Here is a 16,774-nt window from a genome sequence, read left to right as displayed (position 1 = left end):
ATTCCATCTAACACCATGCACAACAGTCAAATCCAAATGGATTAAAGACCTTGATATCAAACCTGGATTCATAGATATATAGAAAAACATAGAGGTAAAACACTTCATAACATTGAGACTAAAGGCATCTTCAAAGAGGAAACATCACTGTTTAAACAAGTGAAAGTAGAGTTAAACAAATGGGATTATATTAAGTGAAAAGCTTCTGTTCTCAAAAAAAAAAAAAAAAACTAGTGACTAAGATTCAAAGTATACTCACAGAATGGGAGAAACTATTCACCGAATACCTAATAAGGGGCTAATAGCTAATATGTAAATAGTACTCACAGAATTTCATAAGAAAAATAAATTAATCAATAATTAATCAATAATTAATCAAAAATGGGGAGAATTGTTCAAAAAATTTCTCAAGCTTCCTCCCTCCCACCCAAACCTGCAGCGTGGTAGCCCAGGGCATCATGGACTGGCAGGTGAGAATTGCCTGCCTCTTCCCTCCCTCCCTCCCTCCTAGAACTGCAGTGCCACCTACCCCGGGACCAGCAGATGGGCAATACAGCTGAGCGAGGCTCTGTTCTCCTTCCATGACCCCGTGTGCATGCCTCGTTGCCTGGAGACTGGGCACACTAAAGAAAACCTCTCCCCCTGAACCCTGAATTGGAGCTTGGACCCCAGGGGCTAAGGGAAGTTGTCTGCCCTTCCTGAGGGGGTTCCATTGATTCCTAGGTGATGTGTACGTAAATATTTTGAGGGATTACTATGTTACTCACCCTAAACTGATTGGTGATTGTGCCCTACCCTAGGGTGTGACCTGGCATTCTGCCCCCACCCTAGGGTAGTACCTGATTCTGCTTCCACCATTGGTTGGTATCTGATCCCACCATTGGGTGGTACCTGATTCTGGAGGATAAAAACAAGGGTCTGTGGAAGGCCAGGGCTTTTTGGCTGGAACTGAAGCTGAGTCTTTGGACTTCAGTCTTATCCACCGAATAAAGCGAATATGTCCACAAGCCTGACTGTCTGCGAGCTGTTTACCCGCCTTTTCACCTCAGAACCGTTGGCTAGACAGGGTGGCAGATGCGTGCTCTGAGCTGGAAGAGAAAGGCCTCATCCTCCATCCCACCATCAGTCAACCTCTTCAGGGGCTGACTTGCTACACTAGGTAGAAGAGGAGCCGAGGGAGCCTAGCTTTCTCAAGAGCGCCCTCATCCATTGTGGCCAGGAGTGTAACTGCATGGGCTGGTAGGTAGAGAAAGAAGGTAATTGAGGCTGCACTTGCACTGGAAGATATGAGAGGGGCTAAACCTCACTGACCCCACCCAACTCAAAAGCGAGCTGAAATCTGAAGAAACTGCACTCCAAGCCAAACCAATAAATGCAAAGAAATATGGGTAAACTAAGGAAGACTTCAATACCAGCGGACCTGGAGAGAAATCCTAACAAATTTCCAAGCCCACCAAAATGCACAGACCAAACAGAGGAAGGATTAAAAGAAGCCATGAGAAAGGAAATGCAAGCCATAGTGAAAGAAATGAGAGAGTCACTAGCCAGAGAGTACAACAAATCCATGGAGGAACAAATAAATCAACTTAAAGAAAACATACTACAAGACATGAGAGAAATCATACAAATAGATTTGAAGGAAATAAAAGACAATGTAAAAAGCCACATGAGCAGAATCACACAGTTGGAGAAGCACATAGAAGAACTCGAAGAAAAATTGCAAGCAAAAAACATCCAACAAGCCAACAAGGAAATAAAAGGCAAGGTACTGGACGAAAAAGTCCAATATTTACTGAACAAAGACAAAAGAAATAATCTAAGAATTGTAGGTATACAAGAAGGGGAGGAAATAGGGAAGGGGAAGAACAAGTAGTCAGGGAAGTAATAGCAGAAAACTTTCCCACCCTCTGGAAAGAAGGTTCAGTGCAAATCCAGGAAGTGAAGACAGTCCCTAATAAAATAGACCTTAATAAACCAACACCAAGACATATAGTAATCCAAATGGCCAAAAATAATGAGAAAGATGAACTCCTTAAAGCAATAAGGGAGAAAAAGAAACTCAAGTACAAAGGAAGGGACATAAGAATCAAATCAGATCTTGCATTTGAAATAATCCAAGCAAGAAGACAGTGGAATGACATATTTAAAAGCCTGAATGAAAGAAATTTACAAACTAGAGTCAAATACCCAGTAAAACTCTCATTCATATGGAAGGGCAGACTAAAAACATTCTCAAACAAAAAATAACTTAAATTATTTATGCAAACAAAGCTGATCCTAAGCGAGCTACTCATAGATGAATTACACAATCCAAACCCCAATTGTAACAACAACCATCCTACACAACACAACTGCACAACAGTCCTCTCTCTCAATAATCTCCCTAAATGTTAATGGACTAAACTCTCCAATTAAGAGACACATAGTAAAAAAATGGATTAGAAAACATAAACCGGACTTCTGTTGCCTGCAGAAAACACACCTATAACTACAGGACAAGCACAGACTTAGAATAAAAGGATGGAAATTAATTATTCAGGCTAATGGAAAACAAAAAAGAGCAGGGATAGCCATTCTTATATCAGACCAAATTGCATTCAACCTCAAGAAAGTGGTCAGAGACAAAGAGGGTCACTACTTACAGATCAGGTGAACACTAGGTCAAGAAGTACTAACCCTGGTCAATATTTATGCACCTAATGTAGAGCCAGCAAAATATGTGATGCAATTGCTCTCAAAACTGGAGAAACACATGAAGGGAAATGTGATAATAATGGGAGATCTCAGTAGTCCACTATCACCACTAGACAGATCCACCAAACAGAAAAACAGCAAAGAAATAAGAGCCCTAAATGAAAAATTAGAAGTTCTAGGGCTAATAGACTTATATAGGACCCTCCATACTCAGAAAGCAGAACACACATTCTTCTCAAGCCCACATGGAACATTCTTCAGAATAGACCATGTCTGAGGATACAAATCTAACCTATATAAGACCACAAATGTAAGGATCATTAGAAGCACCCTATCAGATCCCTATGCAACAGAGGTCAAAATTGACTGCAAGAAGCAGCAATGGAGAAAAACTAATACCTGGAGTTTAAACAACATGCTGCTCAACAACAGCTGGATCAAAGAGCAACTCAAGGAAGAAATAAAAAGATTCCTTGAGACAAACGATAACGAAGAGACAACTTGTCAAAATTTGTGGGACACAGCAAAAGCAGTAATTAGGGGGAAACTCATAGCAATACCGGCTTATGTCAAGAAAGAGGAAAATGACAAAATCAACAGCTTAAAGGATCACCTCAAATAATTGGAACAACAGCAGCAAAGAAATCCAACCACAACCAAAAGGCAAGAAATAATAAAAACCAGAGCAGAAATAAATAACATAGAAACTAAAAAAAACAATACAAATAAATCAATGAGACCAAATGACAAAGGTAATATCCCCAACTCCTTTTATGAGGCTAATATCACACTCATTCCCAATGATGGCAAAGACACCACCAAGAAAGAAAACTACAGACCAATCTCACTAATGAACATAGATGCAAATGTACTCAACAAAATCTTAGCAAACCGAATCTGGCACTTCATCAAAAAGATCATTCATCATGACCAAGTGGGCTTCATCCCAGAAATGCAAGGTTGGTTCAACATATGCAAATCAGTCAACATCATACATCACATCAGCAACAATAAAGGCAAAAAACCACATGATCATATCAATTGATGCATAGAAGGCATTTGACAAAATCTAACACCCTTTCATGTTGAAGACACTCAGCAATATAGGCTTACGATGAAACTTCCTCAAGATAGTTACAGCTATTTATGAAAAGCCCACAGCCAAAATTATCCTTAATTGTGAAAAACTTGAAGCATTTCCACTAAGGTCAGTAACTAGGCACAGCTGGCCACTCGCTTCACTCTTATTCAATATAACATTACAAGTCCTAGCAATAGCAATCCGACAAGAGAAGGGAATCAAAGGAATCCAAATTGGGAAAGAGGAACTCAAACTATCTCTATAGTTTAAATATGATATACATCAAAAACCTAAAGAGTTCACATTAAATCTCCTAGAAACAATTAACCAATACAATAAATTGGCTAGCTACAAAGTCGATACACAAAAGACAATAGCATTTCTCTATACAAATAATGAAGTTGAGGAGAGAGAGAGATTAAAAATACAATTCCATTTAAAATAGTTTCAAAAAATATCAGCTACCTAGGAATCAACCTTACAAGGGAAGTGAAGGAGCTATTCCAGGGAAACTTCAAAACACTTCAGGAAGAAATTGAAGAGGATCTAAAGAAATTGAAGAACATCCCATGCACATGGGTAGGAAGAATTAACATAGTCAAAATGACTATCCTACCCAAACTACTATATAGACTTAATGTAATCCCTATCCAAATTCAAACATCGTTCTTTAAAGAATTAGAACAATCAATCACAAAATTCATATGGAACCACAAAAGATCTAGGATAGCCAAACAAGAGGCTGGGTGGCATCTCTTTACCTAACCTAAAACTATACTATAAAGACATATTAATCAAAACAGCATTGTACTGGAACAAAGACAGGACCTCAGACTAGTGGATCAGAACAGAATTCTCATACATAAACCTTCAGAAATACAGCCAACTAATATTTGACAAAAGAGCCAAGAACTTGAAATGGAACAAGGAAAGTCTCTTCAACAAATGGTGTTTTACAACTGAAAAACCAAATGTAACAAATTAAAAATTGACACATACCTCACTCCTTATACAATCTATGTCCATTGCAGCATTATTTACATTAGCCAGAATATAGAAACAACCTTGATGCTCAACAAACAGATGAGTGGCTAAAGAAATTGTGGTGCATAAAGAAATTGTGGTGCATAATGAATACCATGCAGCTGTCAGGAAAAATGAAGTTATGAAATTATACTATACATGATGAACATGAAAACTGTTATGCCAAGTAAAATAAATCAGAGGGAGAGAGACAGACACAGAATTGTCTCACATATCTTTGGAATTTAAGAAAAATATAAGGGTATATTAATAATACCTAGAGTCAATAGAGATGAGGGCTGGAAGAACCCACCCATGATATGAAGTTTACCACAAAGAGTGGTGAGTGGAGTTAGAGAAATAACTACACTAACAACTATCATGACAATGGTAAGTGAGTGAGAGAAACAGAATGCCTCTCTCAAATATAGCCTAGGTATGGGGAAGGATCATGATGGGGGGCATTGATGAAACCCAACTACAAACACATTTGTAATCACGGTGCTTAAATACAGATTTGATTTTTTAAAAAGAAAAGATACATTCAGTTATATAAGTGTCAAAGGTAAAAAACATAACTGAAAATAAATTTAATAGATTCACACAAATTCCATACCAATACAATCTAGCTTCCTTAAAATTGCTTAAAGGGCCAGCACCCACCTAAAAGTTGCTATTTATTTTATTCATGAAAATAATGGACACATTATTATTGTGTCTTTATTGCCAGCCATGACTGAAGGGACACAGGAGAACAATTGGTATATTTGAATTCTATACATTTACAAACATTTTGGGGGAATAGTGAGCATTTCTAGAACATTTCCAGAAAAATTATTGAAGAAATAAAAGTATTAGATTCATATTTTTGATTATTTAATTTTGAGTTTAATGATGGCTGTTGCTTTATCCTAACAAACATTGCAATAAACATTGAACATGCCTTTCTCCACTTAGATTGTCAATGTCATGAGATCAAGGATAATACTCTGGACATTTTGATATATTATTAGTTTATGGCATGGATTTTTCACAATGTATTTGCTGATGATGTTTGATAGTGTTGTATGACAAAAGCTAGCATTATATACCATATGTTCTATTAAATCAGTACTTCTACTTTACAACTACATTACATATCATAGATTTGAACTTTTCTAAAAGTGTTTCTACATAAAAAACTTGGAGTGACAGTACAGAAGACATGGTGTTTGCCTTGCATTGGGCCACCCCTAATTTTATCCCTGGCATTCCATATGGTTTCCTGATACCTCAAGGAGTTATTACTGAGTAAAAGTAAGAAATAACCTCTAGACACTACCATGTATGACCCAAAAGCAAACAATAAGATAAAAAAATAATGTTTCCACAAAAGTCGACTGATTGAAGTTCTAAATGTCTCAGTTACAGAGTAGGACCCTAAAATCAACAGCTGAAACTTGAAGAAGAAAGGTGATAGTTGATACAAAACATTTGATAAAATTGGGTCATCTTTTCAAGAAGTCTTCATTAATGGTAATATGCCATTCCAGCGCACAAGGATTACCATGTATGTAAATAAATATACTTTAACTCTGAGAAAACAAACTTAAATAGGAAAAGAAAAACATGAAAGTAGAAGAGAGAACATAAGCATATTTCAGAACCCTCACAGAAAGCTCCAGAGCATGAAGGATGACCCAGAGTTATCTTAGAAGGAAAATATTAGACTACATTAGTGAGTACTGTTATATACTCATCTATGTACTTAATTATTAAAATGTATTCAAGGCTGACTGGTGATTACAGGCTATAACTAAAAATCATCAATGACCAAGAAAGTTAATTAATTTCTTCTAGAAGACAATTGCACAAGAATAAATTCATAGTTAAAAGAAAAGGGACATTTGTGTTTTGCTTTAATCTCTGGAACTTGTCCTCAGGAGAAACAAATAGGACTGATTTAATACAATATTGTGCATGGAATTTTTAATCTTGCCTTAAGATTATAATGTGAATCTATTCTCATATCAAGAAAAACTTTCTTCCTTTTTTTGCTTTTTTTGTTTTTTGAGCCAGACCCTGTGATGCTCAGGGGTTACTCCTAGCTATGTGCTCAAAACTCATTCCTGGCTTGGGGGCCATATGAGAAGCCGGGGATCAAACCCAGGTTCGTCCTAGGTTAGTGAGTATAAGACAGATGCGCTACCACTTGCGCCACCACTTGGCCCCAAGAGAAGAACTTTCTTAACAACTTAATGCCTGCATTACGATCCATTCCATGAATATTCTTCCATTGTGATTAGATTTTTGTGCTTTCAAATAATTTACAAGTTATACTCACAGTCATTGTATATAAAATTATGTCAGCCTATTGAAAATATGTGACTTAGTTCTATTTTTACCATAAAGCACTGGGTTACAAATATATTTTGCTAACATTACTGGATAAATTTGAAACATAAGATTTTCAAGATATTTGTATTTCTTTCAAAAAAGAGGCAGATTGCTGAATGATTCTAGACAAAAAGCAAGAAAGCTTGAACTGTTTTTAAGTAGGTTCCCAATTCTTCAATTAGCTTGAATACTAGTTCCTGTAAATTTGTCCCCAAATTTCACAGTGAACAAGTCACCTAATTATTTTGATCAAATTTTTAGGAAGTGTTCATGACCTAAGTGAGTCCTTGCCTCCCAAATTTATAGCAAATATCATACATTATTGAGAACCAGAATCTGTATTATTGCATGAATGTTCTAAAATAACATTGATCTTTTTTGCTTATTTTGTTTTGAGGCAACACCCAGTGGTGCTCCTAGCTTACTCCTGACTTTTCACAAAATAGTAAAAGGATTCAGGTGATCATATGTGGTGCCAGAGATTGAACCATTTTGGCTGTGTGCCAAGCAAGAGCTCTACCCATTCTACTCTCTAGCTAGGTAACCTTATTCTTATGCAAGGCAAACTAATTAATTTTCATTTTGAAATGATAAATTATGGCTAAGAACTTTTTGAGACTAAATACATTATTAGATGGCATTATTTTAGGACCAGAACCTTCTCTGTTCCTCTCATAATTCATTTTAGGACTCCCTTTACTTTTTGACTGTGCACTCTCTGCTGCATTGATATTTACACAAAACGTATAATTTTTGCTAACTAAAAACAAAACACATACAGTATTTTCATTCTTATGACAAATACTTGAAAGTAGAATCATCATAAAGTTCCATATTGTCACGGTGTATAGCCGAAACAAAGTGACATATTCTAGGAATGCCTCTTTTATAAATTGATAAAATTTATCACTTTATTTCTGACTACACTATTTGTTAGTGTTACATTTTCTGTGCTATTTGAAATATATTTTTTAAGTTTTGAAGATTCATATGTTTTCCCTTTTAAGGTAATGGCAATTCTTCTTCCTTTCATTCCATTTTGTCTTATGAAAAAATTATTTTATTAGTGCTCTACTTTCAGATGACAAAAGAAAACCAGTATTTGTAGTCTTTACACTATATGAAGTAAGCAGGGGCTGGAATGGTTTCTTTGGTAAGGAAGTTCTGGACTATAATGTGGTCTGATTTCACTGATTCTGTGCATCTCCTACAACTCTTCAAATGCCAAGAGCTCTGTATTTCGAAATTAAGAAAGCTCAATACAGTATGGCCTCACAGACAGAAAGATGACTATTCAAAATGTTTTGTAGAATAAACAGCATTTCCTTCCCTTGATGAATACTGTGATCTAAGCATTCCTTTATTCATACATGAGGTGAATAATAATAAGGCACTGGCTGGAACTATTAAAGAGGAAATCATAATTAGAGGGATTTATATGTTTTTGTATTTAAACATGTTCAACCTCTTCTCATGGCGAAAACATTCCATGATGCTCTTTTATGTTCAGGTCTGCATTACTAAGGAATTTTAGTTGTTTCTGCTATGTTATATAAGATACAATGGATTCTAGAATCACCAATCATAAAGGCTAGGAATAACTGCAAAGCTATTGCTCTCATCCTGTGGGGATGGATGATGGATTCCACCCTATAATATGTTCCTTGTGTCCTGTATCTGAGTCTGATTTGGTGGTGGGTGTAACCAGAGACCTTTGCCCCCAAATTCATCGCAAGCGGCTGTGTACAACAAAGGCCACTCGAGGACTGACAAGACTTCTCTTGGGATGAGCGTAATCCAAAACCCATCACTGAGTTTTATTAGAACCAGGGAAAGTGCTAGAACTAGTGGTCATGACACCAAAGAAGCAAAAGAAAACTCATATGCACTGGAAATGATAGAAAGTTATTGCCAGAAGCATATAAAATTCCCACCCCCTTTACTAGGGATAGAAAAAATGATAAATATTGCTACATTGGGCTACTTATTTTAGCTTTTTTCTTTCTCTCTCTTTTTTTTTTCTTTTTTGGTTTATGGGCCACACCTGGTGATTCACAGGGGTTACTCCTGGCTGTCTTCTCAGAAATAGCTCCTGGCAGGCACGGGGGACCATATGGGACACCGGGATTCGAACCAACCACCTTTGGTCCTGGATCTGCTGCTTGCAAGGCAAATGCAGCTGTGCTATCTCTCGGGCCCTTTTCTTTCTCTTTTTAACTTTTTTAGAAAATGTAACAATAATTACTCTAAGACACAGGAGATGCTTAGGAGGTTTAACTATGACACACATAATCTACTACAACTCAAGATGCTTCTACACTTAGTATTGAAATTCAGTTTAATCCTGAACTCCCAATCGCTATTTTTAAAGTGGTGGGGTGGTTGCTGGAAGACACTCCATAGTGTTCATGGCCTGTTCTGGGGAAAAATACAAAAAGACCTATAGTGGTAGTCAGGATACCATATTCAGTGCTGGGAATTCAACTCGCCACTCCACTTTTGGGAATCTATGCTCAGGACAGCGAAACATTCACTAAAAAGGACATACACACAAAATTATTCATTGCAGCATTTGGTACAATACCTAAGATTTGAAACCAACTTAGATATCCAACAACATAATATTTTTCTTAAGAAAGCATGTATGGACCCCAAATTGATATACAGTGGTGTTGTGTATGTAAATATTTTGGGGGATTACTATGTTACTCACCCTAAACTGATTGGTGATTGTGCCCTACCCTAGGGTGTGACCTGGCATTCTGCCCCCACCCTAGGGTAGTACCTGATTCTGCTTCCACCATTGGTTTGTATCTGATCCCACCATTGGGTGGTACCCGATTCTGGTGGATAAAAACAAGAGTCTGTGGAAGGCCAGGGCTTTTGGGGCTGGAACTGAAGCTGAGTCTTTGGACTTCAGTCTTGTCCTCCGAATAAAGCGAATATTTCCACGAGCCTGACTGTCTGCGAGCTGTTTACCCGCCGTTTCACCTCAGAACCGTTGGCTGGACAGGGTGGCAGACGCGTGCTCCGAGCTGGAAGAGAAAGGCCTCATCCTCCATCCCTCCATTAGTCAACCTCTTCAGGGGCTGACTTGCAACACAGTGGAGAGGATGCTTTCCTTGAATGTGGGCAGCCTGCTTTCAATAGCCAGCATTCCATATGATGCCCTGAGCATCAGTAAGAGTAACTCCTTGGTGCAAAGCCATGACAAACCCCTGAGCATTGCTGGATGTGGTTTCCCCAAATAAAAAACAATAAAGCCTTTATTCTTTTATAATATTGAAAAGAAGTATTTACATCTCTTAAATACTGAACTTGGTGATTAAAAAAAATACCAATTTGGTACTTTAAGAATTTGGTACTTAAAGAGTTCAAATAAGGTTTTCTAAATATGCATTGAGCAAATTTTACTTAATTATATGATTTTTTTTCTTATAGCCAATTTTGCAAATTGTCATGATACTTAAACACAAAGTCATACTGAATTAATATTTATATTTTAAATGATTTTCATCAACCCCTTCCCTCATATAACTCAATAGAGCAGGCAGAGACTTACAAATATAATATCCTGCCCTCATAAAGTTTTCTGGCTGGCTGTAAGAACCTTGTTTTACAGAAGAGAGCAAGGATTTGAGTATAATGTGTAAATACATAAGTGCTATGTGGGTATATCTTTAAGTACTATGAGTAGAGATTTCTAGGTTTGCCTTCTGGTACTGTAGTTCTTACATTGAAATGTTAAGAATGTCCTCTCTTATTTCTTGGAGCAGGGCTTTATAGTTTTCTTTGTATAGGTCCTTAACGTCTTTGGTCAAGTTGACTCCAAGATATTTGAGTTTGTATGGCACTAATATGAATGGGATTGCCTTCTTGATGTCCATCTCTTCCCTATCATTATTGGTGTATAAAAAGGCCATTGACTTCTGTGTGTTAATTTTGTAGCCTGCCACATTGCTATATGAATCTATTGTTTCTAGAAGCTTTTTGGTAGAGTCTTTAGGGTTTTCTAAGTAGAGTATCATGTCATCTGCAAACAGTGAGAGCTTGACTTCTTCTTTTCCTATCTGAATTTCCTTGATATCTTTTTCTTTCCTGATCAATATATCAAGTACTCCCAGTTCTGTGTTGAATAGGAGTGGTGAGAGAAGATGGCCTAGTCTTGTAGAGAAAAGGCTTTTCATTTTTCTACATTGAGGTTAACATTTGCCATTGGCTTGTGGTAGATGGCTCTAACTAGATTGAGAAAGGTTTCTTCCATTCCCATCTTGCTGAGAGTTTTGATCAAGAATGGGTGTTGGACCTTATCAAATGCTTTCTCTGTGTCTATTGATATGATCATGTGATTTTTATTTTTCTTGTTGTTGATATTTTGTATTATGTTGATAGATTTACAGATGTTAAACAATCCTTGCATTCCTGGGATGAAACCTACTTGGTCATAGTGTATGATCTTCTTGATGATGCATTGGATCCTATTTGCCAGGATTTTGTTGAAGATCTTTGCATCTGCATTCATTGGGAATTTGGTATGCAATTTTCTTTTTTGGCAGCATCTCTGTCTGGTTTTGGTATCAAGGTGATGTTGGCTTCATAAAAGCTGTTTGGGAGTGTTCCCGTTTTTTCAATTTCATGGAAGAGCCTAGCTAGGACTGTTAATAGCCCCTCTTGAAAGGTTTGAAAGAATTCATTAGTAAATCCATCTGGGCCTGGGCCTTTCTTTTTAGGCAGATATTTGATTACAGTTTCAATTTCCTCAGTAGTGATGGGGGTGTTTAGATATGCTACATCCTCCTTACTTAACCATGGAAGGTTATAAGTGTCCAGGAATATATCCATTTCTTCTAGGTTCTCATGTTTAGTAGCATAAAGTTTCTCAACGTAGTCTCTGATTACCCTTTGGATCTCTAAAATATCTGTCGTAATCTCCCCTTTTCATTTCTAATATGGGTTATCAGGTTTCTCTCTCTTTCTTTGTTAATTTTTCCAATAGTCTATCATATCACACGGAAATGGAAACACATACCATGCTCATGGATTGGCAGGATTAACATAATTAAAATGGCAATATTCCCCAAAGCATTATACAGATTTAATTCGATCCCTCTAAAGACACCCATGACATTCTTCAAAGAAGTGGATTAAACACTTATGAAGTTCATCTGGAACAATAAATACCCTCGAATAGCTAGCAAAAAGGAATATGGGAGGCATTACTTTCCCCAACTTTAAACTGTACTACAAAGCAATAGTTATCAAAACAGCATGGTATTGGAATAAAGACAGACCCTCAGATTAGTGGAGTAGGCTTGAGTTCTCAGAGAATGTTGCCCAGACATAAAATCACCTAATTTTTGACAAGGGAGCAAGAAATCCTAAGTGGAGCATGGAAAAGCTCTTCAACTAGTGGTGCTGGCAGAACTGGTTAGCCACTTGCAAAAAAGCGAACATAGACCCCCAGTTAACATCATGTCTGAAGGTAAAATCCAAATGGATTAAAGACCTTGATATCAGACCTTATACCATAAGGTATATAGAACAACACGTTGGTAAAACACTCCATGACATTGAAACTAAAGGCATCTTCAAAGAGGAAACTGCACTTTCCAAACAAGTGGAATCAGAGATCAACAGATGGGAATACATTAAGCTGAGAAGCTTCTGCACTTCAAAAGAAATAATGCCCAAGATACAAGAACCACCCACCGTGTGGGAGAAACTATTCACCTAATACCTATCAGAAGGGGCTAATCTCCAATATATACAGGGAATTGACAGAACTTTACAAAAAAAAACATCTAATCCCATCAAAAAATGGGGAGAAGAAATGAACAGACACTTTGACAAATAAGAAATACAAATGGCCAAAAGACACATGAAAAAATGCCCCTCATCACTAATCATCAGGGAGATGCAAATCAAAACAACAATGAGATACCATCTCACACCACAGAGATTGGCACACATTACAAAGAACAAGAACAATCAGTGCTGGAGGGGATGTGGCAAAAAAGGAACTTTTATTCACTGCTGGTGTGAATGCTGTCTAGTCCAACCTCTATTAAAAGTTATATGAAGATTCCTCCAAAAACTGGAAATTGAGCTCCCATATGATCCAGCTATTCCACTCCTAGAAATATACCCTAGGAATACAAGAATACAATACAAAAACCCCTTTCTCACACCTATATTTATTGCAGCACTATTCACAATAGCCAGGCTCTGGAAGCAACCAAGATGCCCTTCAGCAGATGAATGGCTAAAGAAACTGTGGTACATATACACAATGAAATATTATGCAGACGTCCGGAGAGGTGAAGTCATAAAATTTTCCTATACATAAATGTACATGGAATCTATCATGCTGAGTGAAATAAATCAAAAAATGTGAGAGAGACACAGAATAGTCTCACTCATCCATGGACTTTAAAAAAAATAAAAGTCATTTTTGCAACAATCCTCAGAGACAATGAGATGAGGGCTGGAACTTCCAGCTCACTTCATGAAGCTCACCACAAAGAGTGGTGAGTGTAGTTATAGAAATAACTACACTGAGAACTACCATAACCATGTGAATGAATGAGGGAACTGGAAAGCCTGTCTAGAGTACAGGTGGGGCTGGGGTGGGATGGAGGGAGATTTGGGACATTGGTGGTGGGAATATTACACTGGTGAAGGGGGGTGTTCTTTACATGATTGAAACCTAATCACTATAATATTTGTAATCAAGATGTTTAAATAAAGTTATAAAAAAGAAATGTTAAGAATGAGAGGAATACATTAGAAAGATCATGGGTAGGCAGAAAGTTTGTTCTCAGAACAGTAATCAACATTTGAAAACTTCAAAGGTGGAACAATGTGATTCTTTTATGAAGTAAATAAAATTTTTCATGACCTAATTCAATAGAATGTTATATGATGAGTTATCAGAAGAGACTAAAATGGTGGCTCAGAAATTTTATCTTGCCAAAGAACAGTGAAAGGTAATTATAAATATTTTTGTAATGCTCAGATCAGGTTTTAATTTTAAAAGTACATTTCCAAAAAAAAGTACATTTCCAGTAAAAAAAAAACTTAATTTTATTGATAAGCATATATACTTACCTTTCAGGGGAGATATCATGACCAGTAATGTGATTTTTTTCAGGACGAGGCTTATCCATTACACTCCAGATGTGCTGATCCCAAAAGTGATCAATTTGACCGCATAGGTTTTGGTAATTGGGAGACTGCATTCGTGTTTTCCTATGTTAATTAAAAATAAAAATATAAACAAAGACATATATTTGAAAAGACAAGTAAGGATACAACAATTATAGACTCACATATGCTAGTGGCTTTAGCTTAGATGGGAAGATGCAATATATAAAGAAATAGATCAGAGAAATATTTGGGAAATGCAATCAGTCAAGTCAGTTAGTAGTAATTTGTTCCAGATGAAATGTTGAAGAAATGATTCTATATGTTATATATATTCTATATATGCATGTACATAAACACACACACACACACACACACACACACATATATATATATATATATATATATATATATATATATATATAGATATATATATAGATATATATATATATATAATTTGTTTTACTAGCTAGTGGATAGGTGGGACCACCAGTTAACATTTAGAATAAAATTGGGATTATATAATTTAAAAAAATATACTACTTAGCACATTTTGGAATATTTACTATGAATCATTGATTCTCCTATTTGTATATACCTACTTATTTAATTTCTAACAATTCTTAAGTATATTCAGTTTCAAGTAATTTATGTAACTTATCTGTGATACTTGGCAGCACTGACATTGTAATGCAAATAGATCTAATCCCACAAGCCTTCAATAACCTTGCCCTAATTAAATGTTCATTTAGTAGGCTTATTAAAAACAAGTGTATAGCACAAAATTTCAGTAGCCTTAACAGAAAGATTTCAATTAAGGAGCCACTTATACTAGCTTTGGTAGATGATAAAGTCACAATGGTTTAATATAATAAATATTTTGTTTACACAAAATGCTCAATAACGATGTCCCATTTAAGTAGTTCTTTTTAAACTTTGACTTGGACATCTACACATCTTTCAAGTTTTGACTCCATGAGCATAGAAGTTTTTTTTAGCATCCTCTATCAGGGCCATGCAATTAACCAGCTGATGAACTAAGAAAACAAACAAGAGGAGGATTTCTCATGGCATTTTTGTTTTGGTGATGCTCAGGGGCTACTACTGCCTATGCACTCAGAAATAGATCCTGGCTTGGGGGACCATATGGGACACGAGGGTATCAAACTGTGGTCCATAATGACATTTTAAAAAGTGATCTGCATTATCTTAACCCAAATTATAGTCAAAGGTAAAATTCATGGAGACTTACTTGTCACTTACTTTTATCTCTGTGGTCAGAAGTAAGATTGAGACCATTTTCATAAACACATAGACAATGATTGAAGTCAAGGAGGTAATATGCTTATATAAGAAGTGACTATTCCCTAGATCAAAGATCTAGGGAATCTTCAGGTGAAGATTGGTTTGTAATAACTAAAATTTTAGAGAAGTCACTGTGTCATTAATGTATATACATTAATTTGTATTCTCCTTACAAGGGCCCCTATGAACCACTATTGTATATATAAGGAAACACATATACTGATAGTAAATATCTCTCTCTAGGTCATAGAGCTCATAAATGACAGAAACAAGAATTTGAATGCAAACAGTCTGGTTCTCAAGTCTGTGAGTTTAACCTATCTTATATACAACATACATAATTATTGACTTCAAATATTTGAACATGTCACATTCATTTCTAAAGGTTACCAAGGGACAGGACTATAGCTAACAAATGGAATTTAAATGACAGTTGACTGCAGCCCAGAAGATGGGAGCTCTTTTTAACAGCGCTGTCTTAAAGGAAGCAAACTGCATCCTGAGACTGAATTTAGTTAAGCATAAAAACAATCTCTTGGCAGGGATATCATGGAGACAATCCAATTATCAAATGAATTTTGGACAGTGGTAACATATATGTTTTCCCTCCAACCAATGAGAGGTATAAAAAATGTATATGTGCTGTGTATTTGTCATATATACCTCATAAATATGTATTCCTTGTAAAATTCTAAGCTTGAAATTATTTAAATTTTCAATGCCCTCATCATTAAAATATTGAATTGATTCTGAAAGTAAGGAAATAAAAGAAAGAAAATAGAAAATAATAACCTCATCTGCCTACTCAAGATGACACAATATAAGCCTACATAGTAGTAATTAAACTTTTTCCACTCAAGAGCATTTTTCCCCTGAAATGCTACTTCTTTTTTTTTTAATATAAATTTTTATTTTGATCATAATGGCTTACATATTGTTGACAATAATATTTTAGGTACATATTTACATAAAATCAGGGGGGATTCCCATCGCCAAATTGTCATCCCTACGCCTCCGTTTCTATCCTACCTCCCTTTTCCTTTTCCCCCACCCCAGGGCGGCTAGAATATGTGGTCCCCTCTGTATCTAACCCACTACTTAGTAGTCTTGCACCTGTTTGGTCCTGATGCCTCCCTTATTTCCCCCTCTATC

The sequence above is a fragment of the Suncus etruscus genome, chromosome 19, assembly GCF_024139225.1.
Source record: "Suncus etruscus isolate mSunEtr1 chromosome 19, mSunEtr1.pri.cur, whole genome shotgun sequence".
NCBI lineage: Eukaryota > Metazoa > Chordata > Mammalia > Eulipotyphla > Soricidae > Suncus > Suncus etruscus.
Note: the sequence above shows the minus strand (reverse complement) of the source record.